Source organism: Saimiri boliviensis, chromosome 18 (assembly GCF_048565385.1).
Source record: "Saimiri boliviensis isolate mSaiBol1 chromosome 18, mSaiBol1.pri, whole genome shotgun sequence".
Classification (NCBI taxonomy): domain Eukaryota; kingdom Metazoa; phylum Chordata; class Mammalia; order Primates; family Cebidae; genus Saimiri; species Saimiri boliviensis.
The window spans coordinates 12,498,404-12,521,280 of NC_133466.1; the positions used below are offsets into that span (position 1 = coordinate 12,498,404).

The following is a 22,877-nucleotide window of genomic DNA, read 5'->3' on the forward strand; positions in this document are numbered from 1 at the left end:
CTAACTGTGAGCATGGAATGTTTCTCCATCTGTTTGTGTCCTCTCTTATTTCGTTGAGCAGTGGTTTGTGTTCTCCTTGAAGAGGTCCTTTACATTCCTTCACAAGGGATTTTAAAAGCAAGGATCCGATGGGTGTCTGGCTCACCATCATGTTCACTGTTCTGTGTAGTTTGGTGATTTCTGGGGACCTGGAGTCTTAAGGCAGAACTTTGCTCTAAGTTAGATTACTTGAGGGTCTTGTTCAAGTGCAGATTCTCATTCAGTGGGTTTGAATGGGGGCAAAGATTCTGTTTTTCTTTCCTTTTTTCTCTTTTGGAGATGGAGTCTTGCTATGTTGCCCAGGTGGGAGTGCCATGGCTATTCATAGGTATGTTCATAGCCTCAAACTCTTAGGCTCAAGTGATCGTCCTGCCTCAGCCTCCTGAATAGTGTGGGATCATTGGTGCACAACACTACACCTGGGGTATTTTTAATAAGCTCCCAGGTGAAGCTGATGCCAATCAGAGGACCACATTTGAAGTAGTGAGTAGCGAGGGCCAAGATGACCTCAGCAGGTCCCATCGGGGATCATGAGACTGAATTCGAATTTTACAAGAAACCTTCTTTCCATATCCATGTCACTTAGGCACATGAGTATTTGATGGAGTGCTCAACCATGCTTAAAGAAAGAGCAAAGTCGGCTTTGGAGACAATGATGAGGAAACGACCAGGGGCGGATGCCCTATAGCTCAGGACAGCTGCACACTGGTGAGGGGGACATTGTGAGAGGAGACTGAGACCTCAGATTGGTCCTTCCCCTGGGAGAGGGAGTGGATGGATGACATGAGGCAGGTGCGTGATGACGTGGAATAGGGCAGGGTGAAGAAGCCATGTGCCGGAAACATGGGCCAAGCCCATTCTTCTGTCTGATCTTGGCTCCAACTGTTCCTTCTGTCTGAAGCCTCCACCCAGGCTTTTTCAATGTTGAGGTCTTAGTGAAAATGTGAGCCCCCCAAAGAGACCTTCTCAGACCACCCAAGCCAGTGCCCCCCCCTCCTCCCCAGTCAGTTACTCTGTGGCCACTCCTCCCTGCTTTATTTTCTTCTGGCACTCAGCAGCCACTAAAGCAACCTCGGCACCGACTTGCCTACTTGTTTGTATGTGGCTGTCCCTTTTGCGCTAGAGGCTTCCATGAAAGGCCTGTTCTCAGCTGGATCCCCAGTGCTTGGACAGGGCTGGTCCCTGAGTAGCTGCTTAATAAAGATTTGGATGAATGAGTGAAGAGGAAGAATCTAGATTGATTGGTCAGAGTCCCCTGACCCATTCAGGGGACTTTGATCAGTCATCTGCTATGGTGCAGAGCCCTGTTCCAGGCCCTTGGAGAAAGTGTGGCCTCCCTGCCTTCTAATCATTTATAATCTGGGGATATGAAGGATGCCTAGATGAACGTCTGCCTAGCCATAAAAGGTTACCAAGAAGGGCCAAACACTGGTATGGACGAGGGGTGAAGCCTGTGTGTTAGAGTTGGGGGAGGTCGTCGGAGCTGCTGCAGACCTGAGCACACATATGCACTGGTAGATCTTATTAAAATGCAAAGTCTGGGGTCTGGTCAGTGGGTCAGGGTGGAGCTCAAGGTTCTTCATGTTGATAAAGTGTCCAGGTGGTACTGATGCTTTGGTCTGAGGACCACGGTTTAGAGGACAGCAAGGCTTTACTTTTGAGGGTTGGATGAAGGAGAGGTTGCCGGCGGCTGAAGTGTCTTGGGTGGGGGGTTGATAAGCAGAAGTGATGGGTGGGTTAGGGGGTTGAGAAAGGGACAGGCAGAGAGGCAGAGTCATGAGGCGATGGACAGACCACTATGTGTGGAATAGAGAATGGGAACAGGAGGGAAGGACAAGCGAGGAGGTGGGGGGGAACGGAGGGGTAAAACAGGGAAAATTCCCCAGCCACAGCCACTGTGATCTGTACCCTCCCTGCAGTCTTCTGTTTTTAACAGCAGTTTCTAGAAGGATTGAGACACTGAAGCATTGCCTTCCTCTGGTCCGTCAATCAGTCAGAACGTGTTTTCAGAAATGTTGCAACCTGAGATTGCCCAACAGGTGCTGGGCAGGGGCAGAGCGAGCTCAGCAAAAGAGGCTGCTTTGAAGTCCAGGTTTGTGGGTGCATGCTCTGCAGCAGAGGTCTGGGCCACCTCTAACCAGCTGAGATGGAGATTTTCCCTGCAGAGGAACAGCCTCACACTTATTTTTTGCAAACCACTTTTACATCTGTTGTCTCATTTTAGCCTTACGGAATCCCTATGGGGCTGTGCAGACAACTGTTTTGCAGATGAGGAAGCTGAGGCCAGCCCAGTAACACTCGATGCAGAGCCCAGGCTAAGACAGACAGGAAAGAATTGTTCTCTGAGTCTCTCACGCTGTGCCTCTTGCCTCAGTGCTCGTACATGTTAACGTGCGCAGGATTGAACAACCACAGTTCTTGGATCAGAAAAGCCTTCCCGGGAAGTTTGCAGAATGATGATCCCTTGACACTAGAGTTTTCTTGCCAGGTTGGGATGCAGTCCAGCCTCATGGTGCTAGAATATTCTAGAATCTCCCCAGGGTGGGCTTGGCCTCCCATCAACTCCCCCCTGATGGGAGGGAAAGCGCTGCAGCTGTGGCAGTTGGCTCTACTTCCCACATTGCATGGAGACGAAGGTCAGAGTCAATTTCATGCTCCTTCCTCCCCTATTATGACCTTCATTATCCTGGCGCACGGCAGCTGCTTGTCTCCAAATGAGGAGACAGGAAGTGTTATATCACTATTAATAACATTTAAGAAGAGCAATAACACCATTATTAACTCCCGTGATTCTTCTCAGTTTGAGTGGTGGATGTTAAATTCAGCAGAGTGTTGAGGGCAAGTTTTTCTTTGCTTTACCCAGACCAGGGACTTGCCTGCATTGTTAAAGACTCTTGCCAACAGAGCAGGATTCGTGCCCTTTATCAAAGGGAAGAACTGAGGTGGCTGTCACTCTTCAGGTCTCCAATTCGGCTGTGCTGAGAGTATCAGAAATCAGTATTAGCCTGGATTAAAACCGTACCTCTGCCAAGGACAGGCGCTTCCTGGTGCCCCTGCCCTGGGCTGGGCTCCAGCTGGCTGGGCTGCCCATCGCTTGGCCGCTTCTTGGTTTTGTCTGTTCCAGGCGCTGCCTGCTCTGAGCTGGTGGAACCCTATGGGGTACGGGGGGATCGCTGCTGCAGGACAGGCTTGCTGGGATGCTCTTGGGATACACCTTTTCTCTGTCACTCCCAGCCCTGCCTTTATGCCGCTTCTCAGCCTATCTGCAGTAGTGAGGGTTCAGGATACCTTCATGAACCTCTGGAGCTTTGTACTGTAAACAACACACTCAACAGACAACCCCAACTCGCCATTCACTGCTCCTCTTCTCCAGCATCCAGTACCCGTGTTAAGTTTTGCTCTCTTTCTACCCTTTTGCCTTTCCAGTTGCTCTGGCTCCTCCCTGATTATTGCATATATGCATTCAGCGCAATCCCGGCCCCAGCTGCCAGCCCCATCCCCCTGTTCTCTAGCTAGCAGAACTCACCCTTTTCCAAAGATGCATTTTTAACTTGGCATCTTAAGATGTATTTTTAACTTAGCATCTTAGCATTAAGAGAATGATACTCTTGCAACTCATTGTTCGCTTCCAGTCGAAAGCAGTGCTTTTTCTAAGAGGACTTCTGGTGAATGAGTTCTCTCTGTATTATTACATTAATAATAGATGCTGACTACTACCCAGAGAAAGGGAGGCATCGTGAGTTGGCGACAGCCCACATTATACCCACTCTGTAGGCTTTTCGGATGTTCACACTCAGCCTCCTTCCCTGGCCTCCCCCAGCATGGTACTGCAGAGGGGTTCTCCACCCTGGCCAAGAACTCCTGGGCAGGCCTCTGAGCCCACCCATTTCCCACGCCGCTCCCTGTTCTCACCCTTGCTGGTCTCTTGTTCTGGAAGCCATGTGGATGTTGCAAATATCCCTGATGCTGAGGCTACGCCATGGCTGCATCTCTGTGGAAGGCTGTGTGCTCAGTGGGGAATTCACTGATCATCCAGATTATGGCCTGATAGTGGATACCTGTTGCCCTCTGTTCTGTGTGGTCATGGCCGAAATCAGAGCTGCCCTGGATGCTCTGACTCCACCACCTGCCCTGGGCCTGCCCTGCAGAGGGCCCACTAGGGTCTTGACTGGCTGTGACCCTTTCCACGGGTGCTCAGGGACATGGGGACAGGTCCATCCAGAGCTTGCAGCACAAGACGGAGCTGGGGGTGTAGAGAGGATGGGATACGGGCCACAGGGTCTTAGTTCTGTTCTTTCTCCTGGGTCTCACAATATTTAGAGTAGCCTCATTTGACTCTTCAGTTTTTACTTTCTTCTGAATAAATGACCAATATCCAAGCTTTCTCCAATACACATAGGAGGAGACCACTGTAGCCTGCACTCCAAACAAAGTGTAAATCAGGCAGGTTGTCTGTTCTCTCTCTCAAAAGCCTTGGTAGCTTTCTAACACATGGCGAATCAAATCCAAGGGCCCAAAAGATTCCACCCAACCTGACCCCTGAGCTTTTTAGGTTTCTGGAAGCAGTGGCCATATTAGAAGTCAGAGGGTCTTGCTTGGGGCTACATCAAGAAGCTTTCCCTGTAAGCTTTGTTTTCTTTCCAGCCTAAAATTATATTATAAAAATTTTTGTCCCTAGGGCCTAGGACTGTGCCTGGGACATATAAAGTCCTGGATAAGTACTTGTCAAATGAATGAAAATCCAGCCATCAGGTTTCTTAACTACCTTCAGTCTGTTTGGCTGCATAAAGAGAAATCTCTGCCACACGTCTTTATTTTTTATTTTTCATAGAGATGAGTCTCACCATGTTGCCCAAGCTAGGTTTTTTTTTTTTTTTTTTTTTTTTTTTTTTTGAGACGGAGTTTCGCTCTTGTTACCCAGGCTGGAGTGCAATGGCGCGATCTCGGCTCACCGCAACCTCCGCCTCCTGGGTTCAGGCAATTCTCCTGCCTCAGCCTCCTGAGAAGCTGGGATTACAGGCACGCGCCACCATGCGCAGCTAATTTTTTTTTGTATTTTTAGTAGAGATGGGGTTTCACCATGTTGACCAGGATGGTCTCGATCTTTAGACCTCGTGATCCACCCGCCTCGGCCTCCCAAAGTGCTGGGATTACAGGCTTGAGCCACCGCACCCGGCCTCCCAGACTAGTCTTGAACTCCTGGCCTCAAGTGATCCTCCAGCCTCAGCTTCCCAAAGTGCGAGGATTATAGGCACGAGCCACCATGCTTGGCCAACCACACATCTTTTACAGAGGTGTCTGTGACCTTGGGGAAACAAACATCCGCAGTGGACATAACAGACTCTGATACCCCACCCAACACTTCCTGTTTATCTTTTCCTGTTTGAGGGGAATCCTGTCCACTGCTGTCTTTCTGGGGTTACTGCACAGCCTCAGACAGACAGTGCTTGTGTGCAGCCAGCCTCCATTTATTACCAGATGCCAGATCCCGAGGGAGCTCAACTCCAGCTTGCTGCACAAAGGCGGTCAGATCCTCCGTTCTCCTCTTCTAGATGTGCACATGTCCCCACTACGAGTCCATGAAGACCAGACAGCCTCTGGTTTCTCATGCTGTACTTCCCCCTGAGGCTGTTATCAACCTTAAGCAATTGCTCACATGCTGCAAACTGCTTTTGTTCACATTTGCACAGGGGGAGTTTTCCGTCCTTGGCTAGATGGTGCCATCCATGTTCATCCATTGCCCATGCTCTCATTCTGTTCTTGTACCTAAGAGATTTGTGGCCGAGAATAATTGCCCTGGGGAAATTGTAGACCTAGCCTCTCCTGTGCTATCCTGAGGAGAGCACCATTCAAAGATGGGGACTTATCTGCTTGGCCCTTGCAGGAGCGAAGGTGGAAGCAGTGAGCTCCTAAGGTAGCTGGCTTCCAAAGACAGCCCCCTCTGCAGCATGCCTCCAGCACGCATGGCTATGTAACTCCCTTCCAAATTCAATCTGGGCTGGCTGTGTGACACACTTTAGTCAACGGAATGCAATAGAAATGAAGTTATGCCTGTTCTGGGCCAGAACCTTAAGGAAGTCTGGCAGCCTTCACTTTTATGTTTTTGGAAGCCAGCTGCCATTTTAGAGGCACAGCCAGAGGGGCCACATCAAGAGAGGGAGAGATGCCCTGGGTCTACGTGGAGAGAGAGAAAAGGAACCCAAAACCTCAGAACTTAACCCAAGACCCCGTGAGCCCCCCACCAAGCAGATCCGGCCAACTCCCTCCATTCGAGCTGTCTGTGCCAATTATTAAGTGGTGACCCTGTCTGATCCTAGCTGAGGCACCAGACACAGGAGGGAAGAAGCCATCATGGACTTTCCGGCCCCACACATGGAGCAAAGGGAGTCATCCCTGCTATACTCTCTCCAGACTCCCCCCCCTCAGGGTATGAGAAATCATGAACTGGTGGTCCTAAGTCACTAAGTTTGGAGGTAGTTTGCTCTGCCATAATATAGAATTGAAACAGCACCCAATCCTTATGTGTGGGTAACTCTGACCTGCGTTTCCTAACTGTAAAAATGTTTCCATGGGTCTGACTGCCCCCTCAACCACATAAAACAGGAAGAGCTCTCTGGCCCTTTGGGCAGGGGAAGTGGGTTTGAGTAGGTGTATCTGTATTGGACGTAGGCATATCACATGGAGGAAAATGGTCGAGGAAGCTCCTCGTGTTTTTAAATTTTTTAACAAAGATTTGCAGTTAAGCTCTATGGATATTTAAGACATCCAAGGAAATAAAAAGTTCAAAAAAATTATAATTTGGGAGGTGGGAGATGGAGGACCTTCAGGTGACTCTGAAATAACCTCATGCAGGGGCACACCCAGCTTCCGTTCTTGTGCCTAAGAGATTTGTAGAGTTATTTTATTTTCACATCAGTGAGGTTGACAGTGGCCAGCTGTCACCTTCATTAATAGTAAAGACAAAATAGCTCTACAGATCTCTTAGACGTTTGGAATATGCCTGAAAACAGTATGTGGCAGTTTTTCAAGCTTCCCTGTTTTGGGCCTCAAGCCACAAATGAGACCCTGGAACAGTGTGGAATAGTCTGGAATAATCTAGAACAGTCTGGAACAGTGAAAGGGATGAGCCTAGTCCAGTGGCAGAAGCCCTGGTTCTGGTCTTTGCTCTGCCATGTGACTCTGGGAATCTCTTGATCCCTGACTCTTGAAACAATATTAGAGTGATAAAAACCTGACCTGCTGACCTCACAGACACCAAAGATTATGGAAAACTTCGACAGAAGCATTCAAAGGGAGCTGCTTTGAAGGGATTCATAGTCACCTCACGAATGGACCACTGAGTCCTCGTCAGACACTGGGGTTTGTCTTCCAGGCTAATTGTTTAATTTGGGAGAACCTTTCCAGTTGATACTTGTGTTGACATTCTGTCTGTTTTCCTCTCTCCGACCACATGGCTATCTACAACTGATGGGGATGGGAAGAAGCTCATTGGAGTGCCCATAGGCAGCCTTCTTAAATTGTTCCTATTGATCAATTCTGCCAGCTTATGGTCTGCGGGAGTGGAAGGAAGTGATATCTGGGAAAACTAATCATTCATCTACCTCTCTTGACAGCCGCTTCCTAATTATTTATTCTCTGAAATAGCTTTGGATAAGATGAAAATAAAGACTTGTTTCGTTTTAATTTGTGTAAAACAACTTCCCATTTCTAGGTTGACCATGTGATCAATGCATTTCTGCCTAAGGAGGATAACTAGTAAAAATAACCTCTTTTTTTTTTGTTTGTTTTTTGTTTAATTGAGACAGAGTCTCACTTCATTGCCCAGGCTGGAGTGCGGTGGCACCATCTTGGCTCACTGCAAACTTCGCCTCCCGGGTTCAAGCGATTCTTCTGCCTCAGCCTCCTAAGTAGCTGGGACTACAGGCGTGGCCACCATACTCGGCTAATTTTTGTATCATTAGTAGAGACGGGGTTTCACTATATTGGCCAGGCTGTCTCACTCAGATTCCACCAGAGGAGCCCCTATGAAACAGAACACAAAAATAGAGAGAGAGGGTCTCTCTGTTTGAAGGTGGTTTGATTTTGCAGTGATTTTAGGGGCTGGAGTTGATATTTGGCCAGGGTACCTAATATATCTCCAGTCTGCGTGGGGAGTTACATTAAGTGGTGCTTTTGTATTAGATCCCTTAAAAAAAAAAAAAAAGGAAGAAAAATATCTTTCCCAACCCAACATATTTTGGGAATAAGATATGTTGGAATTCTACACCCCTCCCCCAGTACCTCGGAATGTGACTGCATTTGGAAGTAGGATCTTTAGGGGTAATCAAGTTAAAATGATTTTATCATTGTAGGCCCTAATCCATTGTGACAGGTGTCCTTTGGCAAAGGGGAAATTTGCACAAGAGACAGACACATACGGAGGGAAGGTGACGTGAAGACCCATGGAGAAGGCAGCCTTCTAGAAGCCAAGAAGAGGGGCCTGCAACAGATCCTTCCCTCACGGAAGGAACCAACTCAATTGACAGCTTGATTTTATGCTTCTGGCTTCCAGAACTGTGAGCCAATAGGTGGCTGCTGCTTAAACGACCCGGTTGGCTACACTTTGTTATGACAGCCTGAGCTAACGAATACACGTTTCCCTAGAGGAGAAAAAAGTCAGGGAGAATTCCTGATCAAAACAGGTTTTCAGCTGAAAGAAGTTGAACTTGGTTCTGAGAAGAAGGTGGAGACAGACTTATAAGGTGGGGTATAGAAGAGATACTGGGGACCCAGGGACATTCTAGTCTTCATCCTCTGTTTTCATAGTTTGCCTTTTCCAAAGAGAAGGTGAGGACATGGGCCGTGACTTTTCCCCACTGGGACCCTCCCCTCCACTCCTATTCATTTGAAGGTATATTTAAAAATCGGAGCTATAACTATTTAAGTAGCTTTTAAAATTAGCCAGATCTAGTTTAGTTTAGCTTCTGGTTGCCTTCCCTCTAACAGTGTCGGGTGGCCTTCCTGTCCGGACCCACCTAAAACATCTGCTTTTCCACCCGTGCAGTTCACAACTCCTCAAATCCATTGTTCTTTGTGTTGGAAAATGCAAAGCGTGCCCGGCCCTGCAGACCCAGATCTGCTCTGATCCTGAGGAGTGGAAAAGCCATTTCTGGCCTGGCAGTTGCAGGTGACAGTCCTAACCAGTCCAGGAGCAGATGAGAAGTTCATAGGCTGTTAATAAACTGGAACCAATCGGTGAATGTGGGTTGATTGTGCCGGGCCGGCTGGGGCCACAGGTCCCTGGGAGAGCCCGCACTTGTGTCGCCTTTATCTGCATAGAGCAGGAGCATGAAGGCGCCGGCCGCTGTCGGCGTTTGTCACAGTGAATGGACATATGTCCCTCACACTAGCACGGGGAATATCTAATTAAGCTACACAATGATTGCTTATGCCCGGGGCTGTTACAAACAAGGCTCTGTCACTCTCCTTGGAGAACCACAAAATGGGAATTTGCTTTTAGTGCATGATAATGAATATATTTGAAATATATTAGAATTGATTTAGATCTTGCACTCTCGCCCCTTAAAAAAAAAGTAAACAAATGCTGTCTTCACAAAAAATATTTTATCCTTCTAAGTCCCACAATGGAAGTGGGGTTGGGAGTGGGGGCAAGGGAAGGCTGTCGGTAAATATCAGTGGGTTGATTATGGTGTTTGGTAGAACTTGCTTTCCTGTTTTTGTTTTAGTTTTTGGTTTTTTTTGGAGAAGGAGTTTCATTCTTGTTGCCCAGGCTGGAGTGCAATGGCGTTATCTCTGCAACCTCCGCCTCCCAGGTTCAAGCAATTCTCCTGCCTCAGCCTCCTGAGTAGCTGGGATTACAGGCATGCACCACAATGCTCAGATAATTTTGTATTTTTAGTAGAGACAGGGTTTTTCCGTGTTGATTAGGCTGGTCTTGAACTCCCTACCTCAGATGATCCGCCCATCTTAGCCTCCCAAAGTTCTGGGATTACTGGCATGAGCCACTGCGCCCAGCCTCTTGTTGTTTTTAATGAATGGGTTAGGATTTTTGTGCCAGAAATTTATTTCACACATTAGCAGAGATGTTAGTGTATAGGACGTGGGAGCCTCCATGTTTCAGAGTTGTAAGCAGTGAAGATGCTTTTCTTGTGTTGGCCTTCCCTTTCCTTCTCTTCCCTTCCTTAGGCCTAGGTGAGACTCGTAGGAAAATTTATTTTGGTTGTTGCAAAAGTGCTTGCAGTTTAGGCTGAGTGTGGTGGCTCACGTCTGTAATCCCAGCACTTTGGGAAGCTGACGCCGGTGGATCACTTGAGGTCAGGAGTTTGAGAGACCAGCCTGGCCAACATCGTGAAACCCTGTCTCTACTAAAAAGGCAAAAACTAATTGGTTGTGGTGGCGGGCACCTGTAGCCCCAGCTACTCGGGAAGCTGAGGCAGGAGAATCGTTTGAGCCCAGGAAGCAGAGGTTGCAGTGAGCCGAGATGGTGCCACTGCACTCCAGCCTGGGCAACAGAGTGAGACTCCATCTCAAAACAAAACAAAACACAAAAAAGTAATTGCAGTTTATCGGCAAAAACTACAATTACTTTTGCACGACCTAAAGAATTTACTTTAAATCTGAATCATTTTAGCACATTGAACTGAAGTACTGAATCCTGTTTAAGACTTATGTTGCTCCTTTTAAGATGAACGGCAGTTTTTAACAGGAAAAAAACATGATTTTGGGTTAGGACCTAAGAAGTGAGTTTCTCCTGCCTCCCACAGTTATGATCAGGAAAGAACTGTAGCTCCAGCCGTGGAAGCGGGGCCTGTGTGAAGTCATGGCTGGGATATGGAAAACTGTGGGAACCACCTCAAGGAGTCTTTTCTTACCAAGAGCAAAACCAATTACAGGATTTCTGAGCCTCAGTACAAAATGTAAATATGGGGCCCCCTTGTTTAAAAGTCAAGAAGGGCCAGGTGAGGTGGCTCATGCCTGTATTCCCAACACTCTGAGAGGCTAAGGTGGGCGAATCACCTGAGGCAGGGAGTTCAAGACCAGCCTGACCAACATAGTGAAACCCTGTCTCTGCTAAAAATACAAAATTATCTGGGTGTGGTGGCCCATGCCTGCAATCCCAGCTATTCAGGAGGCTGAGGCAGGAGAATCCTTGAACCCAGGAGGCGGAGGTTGCAGTGAGCCGAGGTTGTGCCATTACACTGCAGCCTGGGTAACAAGAGCAAAACTGTCTCAAAAAAAAAAAAAAAAAAAAGTGTCAGTAAGGGCTGACAGCAGAGCATTGACCGAAGTTCAAGGCTCTTCTAAGCCCCGGGCTCTAGGCCACTGACCCGATGGGTGGCACGCACCTGAAACTAGCCCTGGCCCTGCCCAGAGCGGTTTTTCTGTGGTCCATGAGAAGGGAGGAGGTGGCAAAGGACCATTTCAAGTCCTGATTTCTATATAGTCGATGATCCCAGAGTAGGTACTCAGTTGATGAGATAGAATGAATTGAAAAATGAACTTTGCATTGAACCTGTTCATCCTCACCTGGTGAATTTCAAGAATGAAGCAAGCTCACTCACTTAAAGTGTAGGACTGCCTCCTCTTCACCACCGCCCCGCCCAACCCTCTGAAACTCTGCCGGAGACCATCAGTGCAGAGAACAAGCTCCTTTTAAGAGCTAGGCATCTAGTAGGCCAGGCAGAATTCTGAGAAGTAAAGAAAAGAAAATTTCAGCCATCTTCACAAAATAAGAAATAAAAGCCTCAATTAGCATTCACCCAAATGTTGGGATCCCTGGCTGTGATTGGCTTTTGCCTATAGAGCAGGTAGGGTCTGTGGCTCATCTGTCTCTTATTGGCTCTGTCCCTAACACATACGCACAGATGAGGCAGCCTCAAATGTCCTGGCCCCTCTACCTGGGACCCCTGGACCACCCCTCACCCCTGTTGGCTCCTTCGTGCTGGGACTGCTGCTAGGAAATGGGTCTTTCCTGGCACTGCCCACGAGCCAGTGTGCATAGGAAAATGGGCTTGTTTTCCTCAGGGGAGGGCTATTGGAAGGACCTGTCAGGTTTTGTAAAAATGATGATAAAACACACATACTGAAATTTATGATCATAACCATTTTTAATTACAGTGACTGTTCAGGAGTGTCATGTCATTGTACAGTATACCTCTAGAACATTTTCATACCTGTTGGGTTTTTTTTTTTTTTTTCTTTTTTGAGACAGAGTCTTGCTCTGTCACCAGGTTAAAATGCAGTGGCACAGTCTCCGCTCATTGCAACCTCCACCTCCTGGTTTCAAGTGGTTCCCCTGCCTCAGCCTCCTGAGTAGCTGGGACTACAGGCATGCACCACCAAGCCTGGCTAATTTTTTTGTATTTTAGTAGAGACAGGTTTTACCATGTTGGCCAGGATGATCTCAATCTCTTGACCTTGTGATCCACCCACCTCAGCCTCCCAAAGTGCTGGGATTACAGGCATGAGCCACTGTAGGGTTTTAAAGCCCCATCACCATGATCCCATACGCCTTGTATTCCAGATATCCTATGGAAAGGAAAGACTCTTCAACATGGGAATCACTGAATACTTGTGCATTGAATGAATAGAACCCAATGAAGCTCTGTGCCTAAAGCCTCACATACAACCAACTAAATTCTCTGGACCCAGACAGCGTTTGTGACATGTTTTTTCTTATCTCCTGATAACTGTTTATTTACAAAAAGACAAAAAAGTCTTTGCAGTCACTTGGATTCTTCTATCCACTTCTTGAGTCAGCTCCAATTTTGATTCTTAAATCATTTCTTCAATCTGTTGTGTTGGACCTTAATATAGAAAAAGCCGTAGCAACCTCCCAGCCATCCCAGGGCTTCATGCAGTGCCTGGTATCCAATAGGTGCTTCATATTTGATGAACGAATGAGTAACTGACAGGTTTTCAGTGTTAGTAGGAAGCAAGGATGAAACACACATGAAATAAATGTGTGATCTCTGAACCCCACTAAGCCAGTGGCCTCAGCCCCTTGCCAGAGACCCTTGTCCTAGCAAAGCTGAAGGGATGTCAGGGCAAAGGGCATCAGTGCAGGGGACAGGGGGTGTGCACAGGACCAGGTGGTCAGAGATCCCTGCCCCGGGAGGAATCATCTTTGGAACAAAAGGCATGAAAATCTCTTTGGAAACAGAAAAGATGGGGGTGGTCTAGCGGGGACCGAGATGGTGGGTGGGGGCAGCTTGTTTAAGACAGTTGAGAGTTGGTCTTAACAAGGTCTGCTTGGGTGCAGTCAGTTAACAGAGGAGCTGCACGTCTTGCAGGAGAACATAGGAGTGGGATATTAGGAAATGATGGGAGGAGCAGGGAGCGGCTTTCGAGGATTTAGGAATGTGATCCTATTTTTCTGTTTTGGCTGAAACAGAGCAGAATTTGCATGTTCACACACATCCTTTCAAAAACGGGGAAAGAACTTAGATGCATCCGCAAGGACCGCCTATGATGACAGACTGGCCTCTGGCAAGCCTTGAGAGAGTGAGGTTTGGATTAAGGGGTGAGATGGCAGCCCTTCTTTAGACATAGCATCTCTGCCGCTGAGGCAGGTTCTCAGCCTGAGTCCAAAGGACCTGCAGGAAAAGGCAAAACTGTAATGGTGGATTTTTGTTTGTTTGTTTGTTTACCATCCCCTGCTTCACTAAGGACAAATGCTTCAATTCCAGGGTGGTGGAAGAAGCTGCTGCTTTTTCTTCCAGATGAGTGGATTGTTAACAATGGAGCAGAGAAGCTGCCATGCACTATTACATCCTCTGAACCCTGCTGAGGAGATGGGATCCAGCCAAAGAAGGGTGTAGGGTGACCTTGTTTGCCTCTGCAGGTGGGGATTCAGAGCACACCCTTCATGGAGGAGCACTGGAGAAATGGTTGAAAAGTCACATCCTAAATGAATTCATAGTATCTGCCCCATGGGCCAATCACATCTTTTCTTGGGGCCTCAGTTTCTTCATCTTTGAGATGGGGTTATTAGATCAGAATCACTGGGTAATTACAAACATACAAATTCTTGGAACTAACCCCTGAAGAGGTTGACTCTAGGTTTGGGGTCAGGCCCTGCCATGGATGTGCCAGGGTTCATGAGCTCTGACAGTGGAGCACAGGTCTAACCCCATACCGTGAGCTGATTTTGCTCTTTCCATCATCAGAAGGATTCTAGAATGCTCTGAGCAGAATCAACCCAAGAGTGGTCTAACTGTTAGCATCCCTCAATTCCCTGCTTCAATGTGATTCATCTATCGGGGCCAGTTGAAATCTTGCTCTTTCCTGAAGCCTTCCCTGGCTTTTGGGCCCCTCGTGTGTTCTTTCTCTTCCCCTCTCCTAAGACATCCAGGACACCTCTGTTGTCTCCTACGTGTAGAACAACATTATTTGGTGTTATGAGCTACTCTGTTGACTCTTTTGCTGGTCTTTCCAGAGAGAAGGGCATGAACCTCATTGGGAGAACTTTGTCTCCCTCCAGCCCTGACACCATGGTTGCTGACTTAAATTGGACTGCTTTCAGATGGTGCTCACCAGGTCAGCAAGTCATTGCAGCATGGACTAATCACCACTTCACTTGTTGTCAGGTCAGCAAAGTTAGCATCTGCTCTTCGATCCTTTCCAATGGGGCATGATATAGTTTATTAATTTCAGTCACCTTCATGCAAATCTCCCATGCATTTATTTCTTGTGATTTCATTAGCATGAAGGTTAGGGTTTGGGTTTGTTCCGTGACATGTTAGATTGCTTGAATTCTATGTATTTCTGGAAACTTTGTGCTTTGATTTGGAGAAGACTGGATGACACCAACTCTCCTGGTAAGAGTCATGCTTTTCTTACCTACTGTTTATTGTACTCTCTTGTCCCAGGGAAAAAAAAAAGAAATTAACACTTTAAAAGAGGAACATGCGTATGGAGAAAGGTGAAGATAGAGTTGGGGGGTGGGGAAAGAGGCAAGGGGTAGGGGGCTGATGCCATATGCCAGCTGGAGAGAGTCTGCTTCCTACCATATCATCTTTCCTTGTTTTCCAGTCTTCTGATCTCACCCCTCTTCTCTTGCATTGTTTTATAGTTCTTATAAAAAATCATAGCAAATGCCAGTTACCTCTTGGACACAATGTGGGCAGGATAATACACGAGAAGTTTCGGAGAGAGAAATTTGTTGTATGTTATCTTGCATGCTGGGGCCTAACCCTTGTTTTCTAAGAATGGCTCTGGATTTCTAAGCGATTCAGAAAGGCACACTGGCAGTGTCTTTAAGTACAGGTTCCTTGTCTGTTGACCCTGATGAGGTGGATTCTGAATGCATACAGTGCAGGCTTAGGATTGAGTGAGCTCTTTGTAACTGCAGAAATGGGGCTTGTTCAGGTTGTGGGCAGGTCTGAAACAGACATGTCTCTTCTATATGCAGATATGCATCTGGCATACATTTCTGTCTCTTCTCTCTCTCACTTTTCCCTTGTAAAGTCTTAACCACTCAGCAGTCTAAGTCACACCTGCAGTTAGTCTCCCACTAAGCGGATTTACTAGGCAGAGTCTCTTTTCTCTTGCCACTTTGTAAAATGGACCTTCGCTTCTCTGAGCAGTTCTCTGTGATACTTCTCTTTCTCATCCCATCCCTTTTCAGGGGAGTTGTCATCTGTTGTGCTTTAATTGTGCATCCCTCAGGGTGTTCCAGCCCTGTTCCACTCTCAGGGATATTAATACTTCCTCCCAGTGTGCCAGGCTCACCTGATTTCCCCCCTAATCCCATAAATCTCCTTCTGCCAATCCTTAATACAGTGGTGATTAGCTTTCTCTGTGTCCATTTCACACAACAGTGGAATTTTTGTATGACATCTTCTCTAGAAGCAGCATCTTAACTGCTTTGAGATAGAAGGGGTTGTGAGCGGCAAGTCTGGTCAACACTATTAAAAATAAACCCCAACTAAATGCAGTGTGCTGTCCCATATTGGATACCTCTGTTCTTCTCTGGAACAGACAAAAGACTCGTAAAAAAACTGGTGAAATCTGAACGGAATCTGTGGTTTAGTTAATGTCATCATAACCATGTTAATTTCTTTCTTTCTTTTTTTAGACAGGGTCTCATTCTGTCACCCAGGCTGGTGTGTAGTGGTGTGATCACAGCTCACTGCGGGCTCAGCCTCCTGGGTTCAATTGGTCTTCACCACGTCAGCCTCCCAAATAGCTAGGACTAAAGGTGTGCACCGCCACACCTGGCTGATTTTGGAATTTTCTGCAGAGATGGGGTTTTGACATATTGCCAGGCTGGTTTTGAAGTCCTGGACTCAAGCAATCTGCCAGCCTCAGCTTCCCAAAGTGCTGTGATGACAAGCGTGAGCCACTGCACGCGGCCATCCATGTTAACTTCTTAGTTGTGACAAAGGCACCAAGGTTAGGAAAGACATGAACAGTAGAGGAAGCCGGGTGAAGTATACACAGGAAATTTCTGTACCATTATTGCACCTTTTCTGTGAATCTAGAATTATTCCACAGTGAAAAGTTAATTTAAAAATCCTTACTTTTAAGAAGAAAATTTAGAGGGGCCATGCATACTTTTTTGGTCTGCTCATACAGCACAATCCTTACATGCCCGGGATCTTGAATCCCATCTCCACAGCTCACTGTGTGATCCCTCTGCTTCCGATTCCTCATGGGTAAAGTAGGAATAAAAATAGTCATTGAATCAGGACATCGGTAACAATGCTTAGCATACGGTAACAGCACAATCAGTAGGATCTTGTCTTACTAATATTTATTGAATTCAGTGTACATTGGCGAGTCATATCAGAGCCCGTTGTCTCTTAATTTTAAACAGTTACCATGTAGGAAACCAAATGAATCAAGCGCCTGACATTTTCAGATCTACCTTTCTTAGCTTCAAAATATGTTCCAGGGATATGTAGGCAAAATCACCACGTCCTCCCCTCCTCTCACTTCTCAAGAGTTTAGATGCAAAAGTCCATTACTAATAAGCATCGTAGCCAGGCATGGTGGCTCATGCCTGTAATTGAGCACTTTGGGAGGCCAAGGCGGCGGATCACCTGAGGTTGGGAGTTTGAGACCAGCCTGATCTCAAATGAGATCAGATGAGAAACTCCATCTCTATTAAAAATAAAAAAAAAATTAGAAAAGAAAAATTAGCTGGGAATGGTGGCGCATGCCTGTAATCCCAGCTACTCAGGAGTCTGAGTCAGGAGAATTACTTAAACCCAGGAGGCGGAGGTTGCGGTGAGCTGAGATTGCACCACTGCACTCCAGCCTGGGCGACAAGAGCAAAACTCCATCTCAAAAAGAAAAGAAAAGAAAAAAAAAAGGTAAACAAGAAAGAGGATTCAAATAGAAATGGATGGCTTGGTGTGGCTCTTTCCTCTTCTGCTCTCTTGTCTCAGCTCAGTGTGGATGGTAAATGGAAGTGGAGCAGGGATTTTCAGCTGGGGGAGATTTTGTCTCCCACGGGATGCTTGGTGATGTCTGGTGACATTTTTAGTTTTCCCAGCTGGAGACAGGGTACTACTGTCTGCAAGTGGGGGCCAGGGATACTAAACACCCTATACTTCACAGGACAGCCCCCACCACAAAGAAGTATTTGGCCCCAAATGTAATAGGGCCATTATTGATAATCCCTGAAGAAGAGTCAACAACCTCTGTATTAACCTAGTCATACTTTTGCCCTTGAGCTTGTGCCAAGTCTATCCTTCCTACCCAAAGAATTTGTTTATCTACAACAGATCTTGGGAAAATTAAATAACTTTCCAGAAGGTCATCAAAGACCCGGGAAAGTTTTTCTGGACGGTAGGCATACCTTCTAAGACAAAGCCTTTGAAACTCCCATCTTCAACTATTTGAGTAGGGGGAGAAGTGTGGGCAACTTAATGAGGAAGTCATCAAAGGAAACATGATGTGCTTTTCTTAACTCTTGATAAGGCCCTAGTGCTCCTGACTTAGGTTGGAGGGGAAAATGGAAAATGAGTTTTATGAAGAGGAAAGATAGAAACAAGAGTTGGAGGTGTTGGGAGTGGGTTAGGGAGGGGTAAGGGCAGTGATGTAAGCTTATTGTCACAGATGTCTACAGGCAGTTGGCCAACAGTTCCAACTCTGGGATTCTTCAGAAATCAGATGACCTCAGCTGGCCCTGAATGTCTTTTCTTGCAAATGGAATTAATACAAATAATGTTTTATGGCAAAAGCCATACTTCTGACTTTGAGAAGACCCTCCGCATTTTGAGCCTGGCCAGATTATATGGGTTTTAGCAGGGGAAATCCAGGGTGGATGATGCACCTGGTGAGGTCCATAGATCCTGTGGCCTCTCCTTGTAGAGCGTCACTATCCAATATAGCAAACAACAGCCACATGTGGCTACTGAAGTTAAAGTTAATTAAAATCAAATAAAACTGAAAATTCAGTTCCACAGTCACCCTGGCCACATTTTGAGTGCTTGATAGTGACCTGTGGCCACCATATTGGCCAGCACAGATACAGAATATTTCCATCATCCTGGGAGTTCTAGCAGACAGTGCTGCCCACACCCAGAGCCTTTCTCTTGCATGTCTGGGTCACTGCACCAGGACAGGCACTTGGCTAACAGGGCACAGTGGAGCCAAGGGCCATCAGCTGAGCCCCTTTTAATATACCAGAGAATCCCTGACCTGGAAGTTTAAGAAGCAGAAGAAAATGGTTGGTGGGGAAGATGGTTGTCAGGCTGAAAAAAACTTTTCAAGATGAACCTTTAAAAAGCCATGAAAGCTCACACTTGTAATCCCAGCACTTCGGGAGGCCAAGGCGGGTGGATCATGAGGTCAGGAGTTTGAGACCAGCCTGACTGTCATAGTGAAACTCTGTCTCTACTTAAAATACAAAAATTAGCCAGGTGTGGTAGTGGGCACCTGTAGTCCCAGCTACTCAGGAGGCTGAGGCAGGAGAATCATTTGAACCTGGGAGGCGGAGTTTGCAGTGAGCTGAGACTATGCCATTGCACTCCAGCCTGGGTGACAAAAGCAAAACTGTCTCAAAAAAAAAAAAAAAAAAGGAAGAAAGAAAAAAAGAAAAGAAATTTACTCCCTTTCCCTGAGAATGCTGGATGCTGGTTTCAGCCTGAGTTTGGTCCACAACCAATATGCGTTGTGTATAGACTGGGAGTCAGATGCCGTGGAGGCAGAGCTCTTTGAGGGGGACCTCCCTTCCTCAGCCTACTGTGACACAGACTACTTCTTGTCCCCAGTGTCTGCCCTCCCTTTTTAGTAAAGGTTTTAGCTAGCACATGGCCACCCAGATGAAGCCCACGTTTTCCGACCTATGTTATAGTTTGATGTGACCCAGTGTCTAGGTTCTGCCCCAGGGAATACAAGCGGAAGTGATGTATGCCATTCTTGGTTTGTACTTTAAAAGGAAGGAGAACTCTCCCTGCTCCATGCTGCTTCCCAGAATATGGGCATGATGGCGGGCTTGGAGTAGCAAGATGGAGACTGTGTTGAGGAGGCAGAAGAACAAGAGGGAGGGAATTGGGCTGTTCATATCATGAAGATTTCAGACCAGCCCTGGGCCAAACTTTTTACACAGGGGGCCAGTTCACTGTCCCTCAGACCGTTGGAGGGCCACCACATACTGTGCTCCTCTCACTGACCACCAATGAAAGAGGTACCCCTTCCTGAAGTGCGGCGGGGGGCCGGATAAATGGCCTCAGGGGGCTGCATGCGGCCCGCGGGCCGTAGTTTGGGGACGCCTGCCCTAGACTGTAACTTTATTTAAGGTGCTGTCTTGGAACTTTCCTGGTTATGGCATCTAACCTGCATCCTCACCACTAAAGCCTTCAAATGCCCTTCCCCATAGCCTGCATCTGAACCTCATGGCACCAGCCCTGTTAATCTCAAGTTCTCCTTCTGTACTACTTTCGCTGCTTCCCTTCCAGGTAAAATTTACCTTTCCAGGCTGTCACTGCCCCACTTCATGGTATCAACAGTACCTTATAGACTAACCAGTGCCAATGACTTGCTATGTATTCCTTCCCAGGCAACGTGTGTTTTGACAGGGCTTCCTGGAGACACCATGCTTATCCATGCAGTGGCATGAACAGAAGGAATGCTGGGTGTAACAGACAGGCTTGCCGGGAGCTTACAGCTCACTGTAGGCTGGACACCATTCTACATCACTAATCCACATGCCAGCTTTCCAGTGCTCCCATATGAACGCCAGGAAACTTACACCAACTTCGAAGACCACAGCCAGCCAAGCGTCTGCTTATCTGTTTCAGAGCGTTGAGCATAGGGGTTGATGGTCCATCTGACTCTGTGTGTCTGTGCAGCTTGTCTGCCTCTGCACGTATCTGGTGGACATCTCTGAGGTACCACCCTCATCCCAGAGGGCCTTGCTCTGAGTGAGTGAGTTCCAGTGCCCGGCTCTGGGGTATGAGCTGGAGAAGAAGGCAGGGCTGCCTGGGAAGCTTGGGCTGGCTCTGTGGGTCCACAACCAAAGAGAGCCAGTGACCCCCATGTTTTCTCCCAGGACACTGGGCCTTGAGCTGCTGGACCAGCCACACCTGCCTGAGCCTTTGCTTCAGGGTGGGATGAGAAGAGCAAAGGTGATGGTTAATGTTGGTTTTCTTCTCATTTGCAGGGATACAGGGACAACATACTTTTGCAAACATGTTTCTAAAGGAATTCTTCTGTAACCTTGCTTCGTAGTTACAGGAAATCCTGGTGGATTTTTTGTTTGTTTTGGCTTGGTTTTGGTGTGGGGGACAGGGGGGTTTATTTTTGCTTTCTCACAGATTTACTGGGATCTAGGGAAGGATTGAAGAGAGACTTGTCAGAGGGAAGGGAAGAAAAATTCGAACTATACTCAAAACACCACATCCTGGTCATAGGAGAAGATTAAATCTCCCTACTGTAAAGATGCATGTATGTGTTCACTGCAGCACTATTCACAATAGCAAAGACAGGGACTCAACCTAAATGCCCATCAGCAATGGACTAGATAGAGAAAATGTGGTACATATACACCATGGAATACTATGCAGCCATAAAAAATGAGATCATGTCTTTGGCAGGAACATGGGTGGCGCTGGAGGCCATTATCCTAAGCAAACCAACACAAGAACAGAAAACCAAACAGTGCATGTTCTCACGTGTAAGTGGGAACTAAACACTGAGTACATATGAACACAAAGAAGGGAATAACACACACTGGGGCCTATTTGAGGGTGGAGGATGGGAGGAGAGAGAGGACCAAAAAACTACCGATCAGGTACTATGCTTATTACCTGGTGACAAAAATACCTGTACATCAAACCCCCGTGCAATTTACCTGTATGACAAACCTGCACCTGTATCCGAGCCTAAAATAAAAGTGAGAAAAATAAAACAATAAAAACATGAGGTGTGGCTTCTTTTTCTTAACAAAAAAAGATTATATGAGCGAAGCCCGTGAGCTAACACGACAGAACAATATAGCAAGTGGCTCCCATTTTCTGACTTTCAATTGTATGAAAACACTTTTCAGTTCTGTAACACGGTTCAAACAAACCCCTGATCATTATTCCCTTGCACCTTTGCCCTTGAATCGGGTAGAACAGACATAGCCGGCCTCCCCGAGGCCAGCCGAGAGAAGCAGTGTTTTCACAGCCGGACAGCGCTGGAAGCCGGCGTTGGGCTCTGCATCCTGACCCAGGCAGGGCGGGCCGGGTGTTCTCACAGCCATCTGTTGCAGCCTGTAATGCATGAGCACATTAGCACATGGCCCGCCAGCAGCCTCAACATTGTTCTCCGGGCTGTGTTAGTTCAGCCCATCTCAACAAAGGGGACAGTTTTGCATTCAGGATAAATACAACCACTGAGGGTTTTTTTTTTTTTTAAGGATACTTAATGTTAAGGTTTTCACTGGCTGTCTGAATCGCAAGATGCAACCACCGCCCACTCCCTGCAATATCATTCGCATTCTGTCACTGACATTGACACGGATGCTTTGTGGGAGCTACTGAGGGAGATATTCTTAAGCTTCTCGTTGGAAAGATTTATCCAGTAGCATTTTTTAAAAATCCAAAGAGTTTGCTTCACAAAGGATTAGAACAAAGTATCCAATCATGAATTTGTTTAATGTTAAGGTCAGTCTTAGGCCTCAAGGTCTGGATTTTTAGTGTGCTCAAAGTCTACCCAAGGGACTGAAGGAGGCAGCTTTTGTTCACAGTGGCAAATGTTAGATGTCAAGCTTTAGCAAATTTGTTGACAGTAACTGATAAATTATTTCAGAAAATCCCTTGTTTGCCCCCCACCCAAGGACCAATAAACGGCCAGACTCCACGTCTTGGCAGATTTTTACAGAGCATTTTCTGGAAGGCAAATGAAGTTTGACGCTGCACTTTTCCCAGGATCCGATTTTTGCTTGTATTTTCTCATGTGGGAGTCTTAATGAAGCCTTATGTCACTTGCATTCTAGTTACAAAATAGTTCAGTAGCCAAAATCATCTGCATGCATTCATTTAATAGATATTTACAGGGCACTTATTATGGGCTGGACACCATTCTACGTCAGTGATCAAGATGGACAAAGATCTCTGTCCGGTGAAGCTTATGTTCTAGTGGAAGACAGACAAATAAACAACAAAAGTGATCCATAGTAGCATATGGGGAAAGGGAAAGTTGAGCAGGGCAAGGGAATTGAAAGTGCCAGGGGAAAGTTAGCGGATTATAAAGGAAGGAGGCTGGGCGCGGTGGTTCACGCCTGTAATCCCACCACTGGGAGGCCAAGGATGGTAGATCACCTGATTTCAGGAGTTCGGGACCAACCTGGCCAACATGCTGAAATCCCATCTCTACTAAAAATACAAAAATTAGCTCGGCAT

At 46.8% G+C, this 22,877-nt stretch overlaps 1 long non-coding RNA gene across 1 annotated transcript in view; it reads left to right on the forward strand.

Annotated features, from left to right (window-relative positions):
• Positions 1 to 21,607, forward strand: part of LOC141582027 (uncharacterized) — a 177,244-nt gene extending 155,637 nt beyond the window's left edge. The window contains exon 3 of the long non-coding RNA XR_012514867.1: positions 20,051 to 21,607. This is a non-coding gene — a long non-coding RNA (uncharacterized LOC141582027). The remainder of the gene's footprint in view (positions 1 to 20,050) is intronic.
• The last annotated feature ends 1,270 nt before the right edge of the window (positions 21,608 to 22,877 follow it).